Here is a 16,042-nt window from a genome sequence, read left to right as displayed (position 1 = left end):
TTGTGGATGCAACAGATTTTCGTCCTTTGTGTGGGCGGAAGGGGGTGGGGCGAAATTTTGAGATACACGTTTTATAGTAAGTTGTAACAGGAGTGCGGTTACCAAATTTGGTTACTCTAGCCTTAATAGTCTCTGAGATTTTTGAATATCCCCAGATTTTCGTCCTTTGCGGGGATGGAAGGGGGTGTGGCGAAATTTTGAAACAAACTCGTCTCGGTCCGATATATTAGGAGTGTGGATACCAAATTTGGTTGCTCTAGCTTTTGTAGTCTCTGAGATCTAGGCGCTAATGTTTTACTCTAAGCAAAGCCGCCTATGCTACGTGTGTGTTAGAGAGAGACAGGGCGAGAAAAAATGAAATTGTTTTCTTGATGCTGGCTATAATAATAATACGATATGGTCATTCTCTACAATTCTACGTTTTTGGTTTTCTCATATCTTTAAAATTGTGGATGCCACAGATTTTCGTCCTTTGTGGGGGCGGAAGTGGGCGGGGCGAAGTTTTGAAATATTTTTGTAGCAGTGACATATCACAGACGTCTGGATCCAAAACATCGTTGCTCTAGCTCTTATAGCCTTTGAGCACTAGGCGCTGAAGGGGACGGACAGACGGACGGACGGACAGACGGACAGACAGACAGGGCCCAATCGACTCGGCTATTGATGCTGATCAAGAATATATATACTTTATGGGGTCGGAAACGATTCCTTTTGGACGTTACACACATCCACTTTGACCACAAATCTAATATACCCCAATACTCATTTTGAGTATCGGGTATAAAAACTACACAAGAACGCCCGCGGAACTAATTTCACAACTATTTGTTACTAATTTAATTTATTTAAATTGGCGTGGACTGGGCCCATAACCTATTGGATAACTAGCTATGACAATTAGTAAACGAATGACAGTAGCAATTTATATTTTTCTTTAAAGATTATTTATGTATTTCTTGATTACTTTTTCACTGCAACACCGGTACCACGTACATTCGATTCGAGATCAGAAAGGAAAGAGGAAGTGGACACTTCAAGTGTGACCAGACTAACTTTACATAATAATACTTAATATATCGATAGTATTATTTAATAGTATTTAATGTTATTATTTGAATGTGGGAATAGGCGTATTCCAACACCAATTTGCAAATAAATATACATACATATTACAATACAATAGCCCAAAAGATGCGGAAAACATGAATAAATAAACATATACACGAAAAAAAAACTAAAAACACTTTACTCAGACACTTTTTTGGTTCTGCTCATCTAAAGACACTTTTGCTGTGAGCGCTTGACCAAAGTGTCTTTCTAAGTTGTTATTGTGAGACACGATCGTGTGTCGGGCCCACCCGAAAACCCGAAACACATAACACAAGCGAAGAGACAAAAAGTGTTCTGCTCAGTGAGAGACCGTGTCTTCGTGGTCTTTTTCGGTTTTGTCAGTGACGAGACAGCAAAGGGAAAAAGTGTTGACCGTCGTTTGCGAGCTATGCTAAATATAAATATGTGACATGCACTACTGACCTAAATAAATATACAACGGACAGCCGCATGCACTTGTGTACATACACTGTTAAGATATTTACAGCACTATCATTAAACACATTCTGGATGACCTGCATGTGGTCAAATCTCACACCATCTGCATGATAACCATTGTGACCGTCATAAATCTGACCCTTGGAGTATTCCACTGTTGGATTTGTAGTAATTGCTTAGTCCTAAATATTGTAATGGGTAACGAGTACTTGGGCGAGATGGTATTACTCGGCTATGACCGGCACGTATTGTTTCCGGCTGCTGGCTCGTCAGCAAGGGGGTGGAGTTGTTTTATTGTCATAGTCCGAGGCCCTTTACTTTCTTTATTTTAAATTTAACGTGCAAGAAAAAAACAAGCCATACACCTCACCGGACAGAGTTCACTACAAATGACCACATAACACGGACGATTACCTAAAAGACAGACGGACGATCCTCAGCTGTTTCGAGGATCCCTTGCCCACCCTACCTTGGTCATGCCATTCCATACATCTATCTGTCGGCCATGACCCCTTGGTGTGCCGACACGCGCTACAGGGGCTTGGAAGGGGAGATCATAAGAAGGGTGTAGTTAAACATTATAATGATATTTATTGGAACTAAATTATACATAAAAATACGGGGTATATGTTCCCTCCCATAGGCTACCTGGGCCTGGTTCCCTTGAACTAGGATCAGGTAAACTTATAAACTAGTATTTGAATAAATGTGCAATGGTAAAGATTAAAATTTAAAGATAGAATATAAATGTTGATTCTTACGGGCTACGAAACGGTGAGGCAATTTGGTCGGAATACACAATTTCTTCCATGCCCAAATGATTGTAATCAAATACCTAGTAAATAAACTCACTTTAACTGCGGATCCACCGTCGAAAGCGCTTTCTGATGGTTGCTGCAAAACTGTGGTTAATATGATATTTTGGGTTCGGGTGTATTATTGTTGCATTTCGGTTATAAACATATTGGTTCTTGTTATTTTTATACCCGATACTCAAAATGAGTATTGGGGTATATTAGATTTGTGGTAAAAGTGGATGTGTGTAACGTCCAGAAGGAATCGTTTCCGACCCCATAAAGTATATATATTCTTGATCAGCATCAATAGCCGAGTCGATTGTGCGCTGTCTGTCTGTCTGTCTGTCCGTCTGTCCGTCTGTCCGTCTGTCCGTCTGTCCGTCCGTCCGTCTGTCCGTCCCCTTCAGCGCCTAGTGCTCAAAGGCTATAAGAGCTAGAGCAACGATGTTTTGGATCCAGACTTCTGTGATATGTCACTGCTACAAAAATATTTCAAAACTTCGCCCCGCCCACCAAAAAAACCAAAAACGTAGAATTGTAGAGAATGACCTTATCTTTAAGACTGCGGAATCTAAATTGGATCGTATCATTATTATAGCCAGCATCAAGAAAACAATTTAATTTTTTCTCGCCCTGTCTCTCTCTAACACACACGTAGCATAGGCGGCTTTGCTTAGAGTAAAACATTAGCTACGATATACAAGTCCATCCTCAGCCCCATATGAAAATACGCACTTCAAGTTTACGGCATCGCGTCAAAAACCAACTTAAATAAAATTAGAGTTGCTCAGTCAAAAATTCTACGACGAATATGCAATGCTCCATGGTACATACGAAACAGCGACATCGAGAGGGACCTAAAGGTTCCCAAAGTGGGCGATGTTATACAATTACATGCAGCAAGGAGCGTGCAACGACTTGGTGGTCACCCTAATGCGCTAGCCAGACGTCTAATTAACCCGCCAAGGAAAAGAAGACTCAAAAGGAGGATCCCTCCTATAACATCTCATTAAAAATATTCTAAATAATGTATGTACCTACTCCATATATGTAACATTAAGTTTAAGTATGTATCTCCTGTGATCAATTGTTTTTCCCCTTAAATGTAAAACTAGATTAAGTTGCCACGAAAGGTAGCAGTAAACTTGTTTACAATAAAAAACAAATTTTCCACATGAAAAAAAAAAAAAAAAAAAACATTAGCGCCTAGATCTCAGAGACTATAAAAGCTAGAGCAAACAAATTTGGTATCCACACTCCTAATATATCGGACCGAGACGAATTTTTGTTTCAAAATTTCGCCACACCCCCTTCCGCCCCCGCAAAGGACGAAAATCTGGGGATATTCAAAAATCTCAGAGACTATTAAGGCTAGAGTAACCAAATTTGGTATCCGCACTTCTGTTAGATCTTACTATAAAACGTGTATCTCAAAATTTCGCCCCACCCCCTTCCGCCCACACAAAGGACGAAAATCTGTTGCATCCACAATATTGCACATTCGAGAAAACTAAAAACGCAGAATCATAGATAATGACCATATCTATCAGATTGCTGAATCTGGATCAGATCAGATCATTTTTATAGCCAATAGGAACAAATCAATTTGCAGTGGCTACGCAGCGCCCGACGTCACGCTCAGACTGATTTTCTGTCTCTCTCGCACGCACTCTTTGTCGTGTCGTTCAATATTAGCGGCGTCTGCCGGAGGAGAGCCATACTGACTAAGTATCGGGTATAACTGTAGAGTTGCGGTGTCCGCAGCAACTCACAACGTTCCCCCTCGTTGTTGTTTTGATCTGTGCATCTATTATCTATTTATGGATTTTTTTTAGTTTCATATTCACTCTTCCTCTTGCCCTTCTTTTCCTACTCTATGCTCCCTCACTGCTGTTCTTCATTTCTGCATTTCTTTTTTATGTATATGTATGTAAACTTAAATAGCTGTTCTGCTTCTCGGTACTATTCTGCTTACTCTTATGTTAACTTATGTTACTTCACTCGGCTTATCGCCAGCCCCCTTCGGCTCCGTTGCTGGCGAGCGTTTTTATAGCTCGCTCGCTCTCCTATTGGGCTCTGCCTTTGCTGCTTGCGTGTTATCTCTCTCCCCCGCTTTCACTCTCTGCCTATGCGCGCATCACCTTTGGCTCCGCTCGCCCTCTTTATTTTTTTGGAGCATTACCCTTGCAGCTCTGAGTATTGAACTCCAACAACACACACTAACTCTTTCCTTCCCTATGTACTGCGGATCTTAATTGGGCCTTGTTAACTGTATTTGCCATACGGCACGTTTAGGTAGGATTTGCGCTATTTTCCTCCTTTTTCTCCGTTCGTATTTCGCCGGTGCTGAACTTTCCGCTATCGCGGATTATCGACCGTCCCGCTTTGTGGCCGCCGCCTCACCGACGTCGATCCGGCTGCCCGCGAAGGTCGAGCCTCTCTGAATTTTTTCTGCGTCTCTGCTCCCTCGCTCTGTGCTGCGACGGATCAGCTGCTTGGAGCGCCGCTGCTTCGCCAGCCCAAATTGCTAGGCGCCAAATCTAGTGCAGGGAGAAAGAACCGTCTAACGTATTCGGCCCCGAAAGATCTGTGGTATCCCACTTTTTGTGCCTCTTACCCGTCAATCTTGGCCCCAGTGGCCGACCTAGCTTCAGTTATCGTAGTCCCGCGACTTTTGCTTTGCTGCTGCTGGATACCACTCGCGCTTTGACAATATTCTTTTCTTGACTTTGGAACTTTTTCATTAATGATTTTTGCTGAGCCTGTTCGGGGCGATGTTGGTCGCTCGACATCCAAATTCCAAACGGAAGATGGACACGCTCCCATCCACTATGAGACCGGTCGGATCCGCTGGATGACGTTCGAATGTCATCGCTTTCTCCTCTTTCTCTTCACCTGCCATCAGCGTTAACTCACCCCCAGAGGGAGCCAACCTTTCAGAGCACCGTTTAAGAGCCCCTGACTCCAAAACCCCCAGTAGCAGCGAGACTATGGCTGCCCATACAACGCCGTTGGCGGTCAATTTAGTTTACGCCCTCAGCTACAAGCCTCTTACAAAATCCCGCCTGCCAAAGTCAGACTTGGGGATAATGCCTGCCTTGAGGAATCCACAAGGCTTGTAGCTACACTTGCCGGATATCCTTCCCGTGGTACCTTCCGATGAGCTTTCCTTGCAGATCTTCCAGCTCATAAATCGAGTTCCCCACTTTCCGTCTAACTCGCGCCTTAAGAAACATTGGCCCTAGCTTAGCGTTGTTCCGGATGCCTTGTCCAGGGTCCCATATGACCAAGTGGCTGCAGTGGATTTCAGCAATGGCTTGCTGGTGGACATTGAGTCAGCTCATTTCAAATCGGGAGAATATTTGGAACTGATGGAGGGAATTAAGAGCAATATGGCTCAACTCCCCGACCTTAAAATAGTTGATTCTCTGATCTATCGGCGATCCGAGCATGTAAAAGGAGACATCCTTAACGACGCGTTTGCTTGGAAGTTGTGGGTACCCAGGGGGATGGTCAAAGAAGTGCTTAAGAGAGCACACGATGATCCGCTGGCTTCCCATGGTGGAGTCCACAAGACACTCGAGTGGATTCGGCGTTATTATTTCTGGCCCGGACTCGTCAATGACGTAAAAGACTACGTGGCAGCCTGCGAGCAATGTAAAATGTCAAAAGCTCCAAACGCTCCGTTACGTCCACCGATGGGAAAAGCGGTCGAGTCGCAAAGGTTCTTCCAGCGTCTCTATATTGATTTCTTAGGTCCGTATCCTAGGTCTCGCAGTGGAAATATAGGAATTTTTATTGTCCTGGACCATTATTCGAAATTTGTTTTCCTCAAGGCTGTAAAAAAATTAAATGCGGATGTTGTGCTGAGGTATTTAGAGGAGGAGTTATTCCATACTTTCGGAGTTCCAGAGGGAATTGTATCTGACAACGGATCGCAATTTCGATCCGAGAAGTTTCAAGGCCTGCTCAGAAGGCATCGAATAACGCACACGCTAACAGCTGTCCACGCTCCCCAAGCCAATGCTTCGGAGCGAGTCAACCGTTCGGTCATCGCTGCCATTCGGTCGTATATTCGCAGTGACCAGAAAGACTGGGATGAGAGTCTTAGCAAAATATGCTGTGCGTTGAGGTCGGCGGTTCACTCAGGGTTAGGATCCACGCCCTACTATATGGTTTTCGGCCAGCAGATGGTGTCTTCAGGCGCAACGTATTCTTTGCTGAGGAAATTGGGGATGTTAGAGGACAAGGCAGCGACCTTCACACGTGAGGATTCATTGGATATCGTCAGAAAGAGAGCGTGTGAAGTGATGCGGAAGCAATGGGAGCGAAATCGACGGCATTATGACCTGAGGGCACAGGAAGTATCGTACCAGGTGGGGCAGGAAGTGCTACGGCGAAATTTTAAACAAAGCAATTTTCGAGCCTAGCATGCCCTTTAACCGCTCAAAAGCTTCCTTGCCTTCTGTTGTCATCACGAATTTTTGCTTCGGCTTTAATAGGTCGGTCAACGGGGCGGATACAGACGCAAAGTTGTTTATGAATTTTCGATACCCCCCTGCCAATCCCAGAAAGCTTCTCAACGCTTTCAACGACGTCGGCAATGGAAAATCCGAAATAGCCGAGACTTTTTCGGGGTCAGTGCGAATACCACCCTCTCCTATTATATGCCCTAGGTATCTCACAGAGCGCACACAGAATTTACTTTTCTCGATATTTAAGGTCAAGCCAGCTTCCCGAATCCGCGAGGCCACGGTGTCCAAAACGAGTAAATGTCTCTCAAACGTATCTGACACCAGCAATAAGTCGTCCAAATAAACGAAGACTTCGTTTCTAAGCGACGCAGGAATGACTTTATCCATTAAGCGTGTCATGGTTTGAGAGGCATTACAGAGACCAAACGGCATGACTTTATAATGATACAAGGGCCTCCCTGGAACCGTGAATGCAGTTTTACACCTAGATGCCGGATACAAGGGGATCTGCCAATATGCATCCTTCAGGTCGAGACTACTTATGAACACTGCCTTCGGTAAACGGCTGAGAATGCCATCTATTTGGGGAAGGGGGTACGCATATTTTTCCGTAACCTCATTCATTTTTCTGCTGTCCAAACAAACTCTGACTTTTCCCGGTTTCCGGACAAGTACTACTGGCGAGGACCAAGGACTCTCAGATTCTTCAATCACTCCTAGTTGAAGCATCCTGTCAATCTCAGTGTACAATAACTTCTCAATTGCCGGGGAAACTGGAAAATGACGCTGCTTAACGGGCTTCGCGTTTCCAGTGTCTATTGAGTGTGACAACACCGAAGTTTTCCCGAGACCCGATGTCGCAAATGATGGAAAACGTTGGACCATTCCCTGCAATTTCAATTCCTGAATGTCTGTCAGAACGTGCTGCTCTGTGGCGGCTGCTATTTCTGCCACCTCTAAGGGTGGGGGCAAAAGATCAAACGACATCCAAAAATCAATTCCTAAATAAACATCCTGACTTAACGAAGGGATTATGTATATATCTAATTCTTTACTTATACCTTTATACTCTATAATAGTCCTAAATTTAACAACTATTTTCTGATGACTTCCATCAGCGGTGCATGCCTTGGACAGCACCTTTTTAAACGGCTTCCTGCTGATAATATATTCTTTGGCCAGTTTCCCTCCGATGCAAGTCAGAGCAGCTCCTGTATCGAGCAAACCCACTCGCTTATTATCCAGAAGACCAACTTCAGCATAAGGGCGTTTGTCCCCTTTGTTTCTTCTAATGCTATTTATGTCCTTTACTGACTCCCAGAATTTTTTTAACCGCCGACTGCTGCGAGAACTTGTTTTTTCTTTGTCGCCAAAGCTCGGAAACCCAATCTTCCTAATATTTTCCAGCTTAGTATGCCAAAAATAATCTGGCTGACCAGCCGAAAGGGAGTGTGTCATTTCCCGCTCCCCACCACTGCTATATATCCTCACTCCTTTGTCGCCGCTTGCCGGTTGGGAACACTGGTCAGTGGACGAGATGCTGCAGTGCTCCTTTGCGCGTTTTTTTGGCATCGCGCACATGAAGGTTTATAGGCATTAGGAATACCGCATCCATAGCAAAAAATTTTCCTTTTTTCCGCGCAGTCTTGATACCTATGCCCCTCCTTCCTGCAATTCCAGCATACGAGAGCAAAAGCGCCTATCTCATCCTCTACCTCTCCTTCAGAAAATTATACGGCATCATCGATGTTCGCTTCCTCCCAGAGCTCTGATATCTGCTTCTTAAAGACCGATGGTTTCTGATAACCATGATTCTTACGGACTTCTTCTAAAAAGCATTCCCTTTTCCTGCATATATCCCTCAAGGTTTCCATCGAATCTACCCGTATGTTAAGAATTTCATGCTGAATTTCCGGACGTAAATTACGCCTCACAATTTCAATCAGCGTCTTCTCACTAAGAGGCTGGTCGAGTCTATCAGTTAGCTTTAGGATGGCATCGTAGAAACTTTCGAACGTTTCTTTTTCCCTCTGTTTTCTATCCCTTATCATTTGGCGGATATCCACATCCGTTCTGGAGTCTCGGAATTGCTTCCTCAACGCAGCACAAAGCTCCTGCCAACGAACTACTCCTACCGACTTGTGATATCGCCAAAAGAAATCAGATGCCTTGCCATCAAATAGCGAATTCGCATTACCACACAGAAGTGAGAAATTTCCCTCTAACGTCTGATGAGTAAGGGCCTCAACTCTATAGATAAAGCTATCGATTCCTATTGTATCGGTGGTTCCTGAAAACCTTAATTTCCAGTTCGACATTATGTGGCCCCGGATCTGGTTGCTGCCCATTGATTCCTAGTAGCTGCTCCAAAGAAGTATTCCTGCTAGTATTTGGATTTGGCGTTTGTCTTTGCTGCTCCATATTATTTATGTGAGCTTCTACATTGGTTTGAATGAGATTCGCCATTTGTTCTGTCAACTGAGTTAACAGCTCGTTCTGCATAGCCTTGACAGCGGCTGCAATTTCGGCAGACGGCTGGCTCATCTCGACGATGGACGGGTTCTCGCTCGCACTTAGCTCTTCACTTCTCGTTTCGGCCAAATCTGATAAGCTATCTGCTCTTGGGATTGGTACGAGTCTAGATTGCTGCCTCGTTAACACAGATGTGCTAGCTGGATTTGTAATGGTTTGAGCTATGCAAACCGAATCACAAGTTGGGCAAGTTGTTTTAACAGTGAAATGCGTTTTTATACATGTCTTATGAAACGGATGCCCGCACTTCGTTTTATAATTTTCCCCAGTTCCCAACTCGGACTTGCATAAGCTGCATTCTATGCTTCGAGGAGGCACGCCTTTTCGTGGCGATCTATCCAGACCCATAGAACTATTTAATTTCTTCCCAGAATTAATTACATCATATTGCGGAATAACCCCCCAATAAATGTATCAAATCTATTTATGTAGCCTGTATAATGAATGTACATATGTATGTGAGTATATATAAAAAAAAATATAACAAAAATAAGATATAAAAAAAATTATAAAAAAAAATATAGAAGAAAATATAAAAATGTTTCTATAAAACAAATATATAAAGAAATTTAATTCTTTGAAATTATACCATCAAAAGAAAAGAATGATCTCCCGACTCCCAATAGCTCCCTGCAGAAGCTGCACACCAATTTTCCGCTTTTTTTGGTAACGTCTAATAGCAAATTTATGAAACTGACCAACACAAATGAATCGTGGACAGGAGGCATTTCATGACAAAAAAATTCTCCTTGTTTCCTACTCGACTCAATTTCTCGATCACAAACAAATAGAAGAACTGCCATGTTTCCGTTCCAGTCCATCTGCCGTGGTCAGAGATTCATCCCTAAGGTTGAATCAACTTGATTTCCAATCGTCAGAATGGCTTTTCAACAAAAACATCAAAACAAATAAAAGATAAAGTTAAGTGAAAACTATCGCTAGGTAAATGTGGTCAGAAGGCAACTGCTCGCAGCCGACCCATTCTGAATTCCTATGCATTCTATCCCAGTCGTCCCTTCACTTGTTGAAAATATAGAAATCCCGCTCGAACCCACATCTCACTGGACAGGTTATCGCCTCTGAGGCTAATTTTCCTGCATTCCAAGTTTTTGTCATGGTTCCATGCTCGCAGAAAACTTTGTAGTGAAACAGATATTTGCCATCAAAGCTATACGCTAACCAGCGTAAACTTTACGGACAGCTACCCTACGCTATTCACTCAGACAATACAAGGTTGTAAATAAGACAGATGGGAAAGAAGACAAATGTGGTCAATGTAATGTGTGAGTCCTCCTGGTATTAATTAATCGGAGTCAATCCGATGTACAACACAAGGTGGCAACACAAGATCTTCTTAATTATTACTGTAATGGGTAACGAGTACTTGGGCGAGATGGTATTACTCGGCTATGACCGGCACGTATTGTTTCCGGCTGCTGGCTCGTCAGCAGGGGGTGGAGTTGTTTTATTGTCATAGTCCGAGGCCCTTTACTTTCTTTATTTTAAATTTAACGTGCAAGAAAAAAACAAGCCATACACCTCACCGGACAGAGTTCACTACAAATGACCACATAACACGGACGATTACCTAAAAGACAGACGGACGATCCTCAGCTGTTTCGAGGACCCCTTGCCCACCCTACCTTGGTCATGCCATTCCATACATCTATCTGTCGGCCATGACCCCTTGGTGTGCCGACACGCGCTACAGGGGCTTGGAAGGGGAGATCATAAGAAGGGTTTAGTTAAACATTATAATGATATTTATTGGAACTAAATTATACATAAAAATACGGGGTATATGTTCCCTCCCATAGGCTACCTGGGCCTGGTTCCCTTGAACTAGGATCAGGTAAACTTATAAACTAGTATTTGAATAAATGTGCAATGGTAAAGATTAAAATTTAAAGATAGAATATAAATGTTGATTCTTACGGGCTACGAAACGGTGAGGCAATTTGGTCGGAACACCCATAGACAATTTCTTCCATGCCCAAATGATTGTAATCAAATACCTAGTAAATAAACTCACTTTTACTGCGGATCCACCGTCGAAAGCGCTTTCTGATGGTTGCTGCAAAACTGTGGTTAATATGATATTTTGGGTTCGGGTGTATTATTATTGCATTTCGGTTATAAACATATTTGTTCTTGTTATTTTTATACCCGATACTCAAAATGAGTATTGGGGTATATTAGATTTGTGGTAAAAGTGGATGTGTGTAACGTCCAGAAGGAATCGTTTCCGACCCCATAAAGTATATATATTCTTGATGAGCATCAATAGCCGAGTCGATTGGGCCCTGTCTGTCTGTCCGTCTGTCCGTCTGTCCGTCCGTCCCTCTGTCCGTCCCCTTCAGCGCCTAGTGCTCAAAGACTATAAGAGCTAGAGCAACAATTTTTTGGATCCAGACTTCTGTGATATGTCACTGCTACAAAAATATTTCAAAACTTCGCCCCGCCCACTTCCCACCGCACAAAGGACGAAAATCTGTGGCATCCACAATTTTAAAGATATGAGAAAACCAAAAACGTAGAATTGTAGAGAATGACCATATCTTTAAGACTGCGGAATCTGAATCGTATTATTATTATAGCCAGCATCAAGAAAACAATTTCATTTTTTCTCGCCCTGTCTCTCTCTAACACACACGTAGCATAGGCGGCTTTGCTTAGAGTAAAACATTAGCGCCTAGATCTCAGAGACTATAAAAGCTAGAGCAAACAAATTTGGTATCCACACTCCTAATATATCGGACCGAGACGAGTTTGTTTCAAAATTTCGCCAAATTCCGCCCCCGCAAAGGACGAAAATCTGGGGATATTCAAAAATCTCAGAGACTATTAAGGCTAGAGGAACCAAATTCGGTATCCGCACTTCTGTTAGATCTTACTATAAAACGTGTATCTCAAAATTTCGCCGCACCGCCCACACAAAGGACGAAAATCTGTTGCATCCACAATATTGCACATTCGAGAAAACTAAAAACGCAGAATCATAGATAATGACCATATCTATCAGATTGCTGAATCTGGATCAGATCAGATCATTTTTATAGCCAATAGGAACAAATCAATTTGCAGTGGCTACGCAGCCCACGACGTCACGCTCAGACTGATTTTCTGTCTCTCTCGCACGCATTTTTTGTCGTGTCGTTGAATATTAGCGGCGTCTGCCGGAGGAGAGCCATACTGACTAAGTATCGGGTATAACTGTAGAGTTGCGGTGTCCGCAGCAACTCACAACGTTCCCCCTCGTTTTTTTTTGTTTTGATCTGTGCATGGAAGGTTATCTATTTATGGATTTGTTTTAGTTTCATATTCACTCTTCCTCTTGCCCTTCTTTTCCTACTCTATGCTCCCTCACTGCTGTTCTTCATTTCTGCATTTCTTTTTATACCCGATACTCAAAATGAGTATTGGGGTATATTAGATTTGTGGTAAAAGTGGATGTGTGTAACGTCCAAAAGGAATCGTTTCCGACCCCATAAAGTATTTATATTCTTGTCCGTCCGTCCGTCCGTCCGTCCGTCCGTCCGTCCCCTTCAGCGCCTAGTGCTCAAAGACTATAAGAGCTAAAGCAACGATGTTTTGGATTCAGATTTCTGTGATATGTCACTGCTACAAAAATATTTCAAAACTTCGCCACACCCCCTTCCGACAACGCAAAGGACGAAAATCTGGGGCATCCACAAATCTCAAAGACTATTAAGGCTAGAGTAACCAAATTTGGTATCCGCACTTCTGTTAGATCTCACTATAAAACGTATATCTCAGAATTTCGCCCCACCCCCTTCCGCCCCCACAAAAGACGAAAATCTGTTGCATCCACAATATTGCACATTCGAGAAAACCAAAAACGCAGAATCATAGATAATGACCATATCTATCAGATTGCTGAATCTGGATCAGATCAGATCATTTTTATAGCCAATAGGAACAAATCAATTTGCAGTGGCTACGCAGCCCACGACGTCACGCTCAGACTGATTTTCTGTCTCTCTCGCACGCACTCTTTGTCTTGTCGTTCAATATTAGCGGCGTCTGCCGGAGAGAGCCATACTGACTTAGTATCGGGTATAACTGTAGAGTTGCGGTGTCCGCAGCAACTCACAACGTTCGCCCTCGTTTTTTTTTGTTTTGATCTGTGCATGGAAGGTTATCTATTTATGGATTTGTTTTAGTTTCATATTCACTCTTCCTCTTGCCCTTCTTTTCCTACTCTATGCTCCCTCACTGCTGTTCTTCATTTCTGCATTTCTTTTTATACCCGATACTCAAAATGAGTATTGGGGTATATTAGATTTGTGGTAAAAGTGGATGTGTGTAACGTCCAAAAGGAATCGTTTCCGACCCCATAAAGTATTTATATTCTTGTCCGTCCGTCCGTCCGTCCGTCCGTCCGTCCGTCCGTCCGTCCGTCCCCTTCAGCGCCTAGTGCTCAAAGACTATAAGAGCTAGAGCAACGATGTTTTGGATTCAGATTTCTTTGATATGTCACTGCTACAAAAATATTTCAAAACTTCGCCACACCCCCTTCCGACAACGCAAAGGACGAAAATCTGGGGCATCCACAAATCTCAAAGACTATTAAGGCTAGAGTAACCAAATTCGGTATCCGCACTTCTGTTAGATCTTACTATAAAACGTGTATCTCAAAATTTCGCCCCACCGCCCACACAAAGGACGAAAATCTGTTGCATCCACAATATTGCACATTCGAGAAAACTAAAAACGCAGAATCATAGATAATGACCATATCTATCAGATTGCTGAATCTGGATCAGATCAGATCATTTTTATAGCCAATAGGAACAAATCAATTTGCAGTGGCTACGAAGCCCACGACGTCACGCTCAGACTGATTTTCTGTCTCTCTCGCACGCACTCTTTGTCTTGTCGTTCAATATTAGCGGCGTCTGCCGGAGAGAGCCATACTGACTTAGTATCGGGTATAACTGTAGAGTTGCGGTGTCCGCAGCAACTCACAACGTTCCACCTCGTTTTTGTTTTGATCTGTGCATGGAAGGTTATCTATTTATGGATTTGTTTTAGTTTCATATTCACTCTTCCTCTTGCCCTTCTTTTCCTACTCTATGCTCCCTCACTGCTGTTCTTCATTTCTGCATTTCTTTTTATACCCGATACTCAAAATGAGTATTGGGGTATATTAGATTTGTGGTAAAAGTGGATGTGTGTAACGTCCAAAAGGAATCGTTTCCGACCCCATAAAGTATTTATATTCTTGATCAGCATCAATAGCCGAGTCGATTGAGCCATGTCTGTCTGTCCGTCTGTCCGTCTGTCCGTCCGTCCGTCCGTCCGTCTGTCCGTCCGTCCGTCCGTCCGTCCGTCCGTCTGTCCGTCCGTCCGTCCGTCCCCTTCAGCGCCTAGTGCTCAAAGACTATAAGAGCTAGAGCAGCGATGTTTTGGATTCAGATTTCTGTGATATGTCACTGCTACAAAAATATTTCAAAACTTCGCCCCGCCCACTTCCGCCTCCACAAAAGACGAAAATCTGTGGAATCCACATTTTTAAAGATACGATAAAACCAAAAACGCAGAATCGTAGCGGATGACTATGTGTTCTAGAGTGTAAAATCTCAACCAGATCGTATAATTATTATAGCCAGAATCAAGAAAACAATTTCATTCTTTCTCGCTCTGTCCCTCTCTAACACACAGGTTTCATGGTCGGTTTTGCCAATTGCAAAATATGAGCTCAAGGATCTCAGAACCCATAAGAGCTAGAGCAACCAAATTTATTATCCACACCCCTGTGATATCGGACCTTGACCGTTTCGTGTCCAAATTTCGCCTCACCCCCTTCCGCCCCCACAAAGAACGAAAATCTGTTGCATCCACAATATTGCACATTCGAGAAAACTAAAAACGCAGAATCATAGATAATGACCATATCTATCAGATTGCTGAATCTGGATCAGATCAGATCATTTTTATAGCCAAAAGGAACAAATCAATTTGCACTGGCTACGCAGCCACCGACGTCACGCTCAGACTGATTTTCTGTCTCTCTCGCACGCACTCCTTGTCGTGTCGTTTAATATTAGCGGCGTCTGCCGGAGGAGAGCCATACTGACTTAGTATCGGGTATAACTGTAGAGTTGCGGTCTCCGCAGCAACTCACAACGTTCCCCCTCGTTTTTGTTAGTATTTTGTGTTAGTATTTGTTTCCTGTATATAATACTAGATTATTAATTATAATGTTCAAGATATATAAGAAAATATAATGGATATAAAATGAAAATTTGAAAAGAGTCATGAGTGAATAGAAAACGGTAGTTGGGTGGGACGAGAGCGAGAAGAAGAGCGGGACCCTGAATATGAAAAGGGAGCGAATTCAAAAGGTGGCGCTCATGGAAGGGTGGGACCCTGCTAGGGATAACGAAACCAACTATCCCCGCTGACGAAAGTGCCAACGAGGACAAGTCTGTCCTATAAATTAGATTTGTTTTTTTTGTATGTTTTTGTTTGTTTTTGTTTTGTTCAATCCGTCCCCTGGCTTATCGGGTCGGAAACACCCCTGACTTCCCCGTGAGCTAGCTGGGAACAATAGGCCAGGGTGGCAAAGAGGCGGATCATAACAACTGGTACATGAACCGGTAGCATACAAATTTACATTTTCAGCATACGATTGTCATATTGACAATCACCAGAATCAAGTGAATC

At 43.1% G+C, this 16,042-nt stretch overlaps 1 long non-coding RNA gene across 1 annotated transcript; it reads right to left on the bottom strand.

The window, feature by feature from the left end:
• Positions 1-4,748: 4,748 nt before the first annotated feature.
• Positions 4,749-5,418, bottom strand: LOC117191813. The gene is made up of 2 exons (XR_004474080.1): positions 4,963-5,418; positions 4,749-4,885 (listed from the first exon to the last, which is right to left on the bottom strand). It is a non-coding gene; the product is annotated as an uncharacterized LOC117191813 (long non-coding RNA).
• Between the last annotated feature and the right edge of the window lie 10,624 nt (positions 5,419-16,042).

The sequence above is a fragment of the Drosophila miranda genome, assembly GCF_003369915.1.
Source record: "Drosophila miranda strain MSH22 chromosome Y unlocalized genomic scaffold, D.miranda_PacBio2.1 Contig_Y1_pilon, whole genome shotgun sequence".
Classification (NCBI taxonomy): Eukaryota; Metazoa; Arthropoda; class Insecta; order Diptera; family Drosophilidae; genus Drosophila; species Drosophila miranda.
This window is presented reverse-complemented; position numbering and strand designations above follow the sequence as displayed.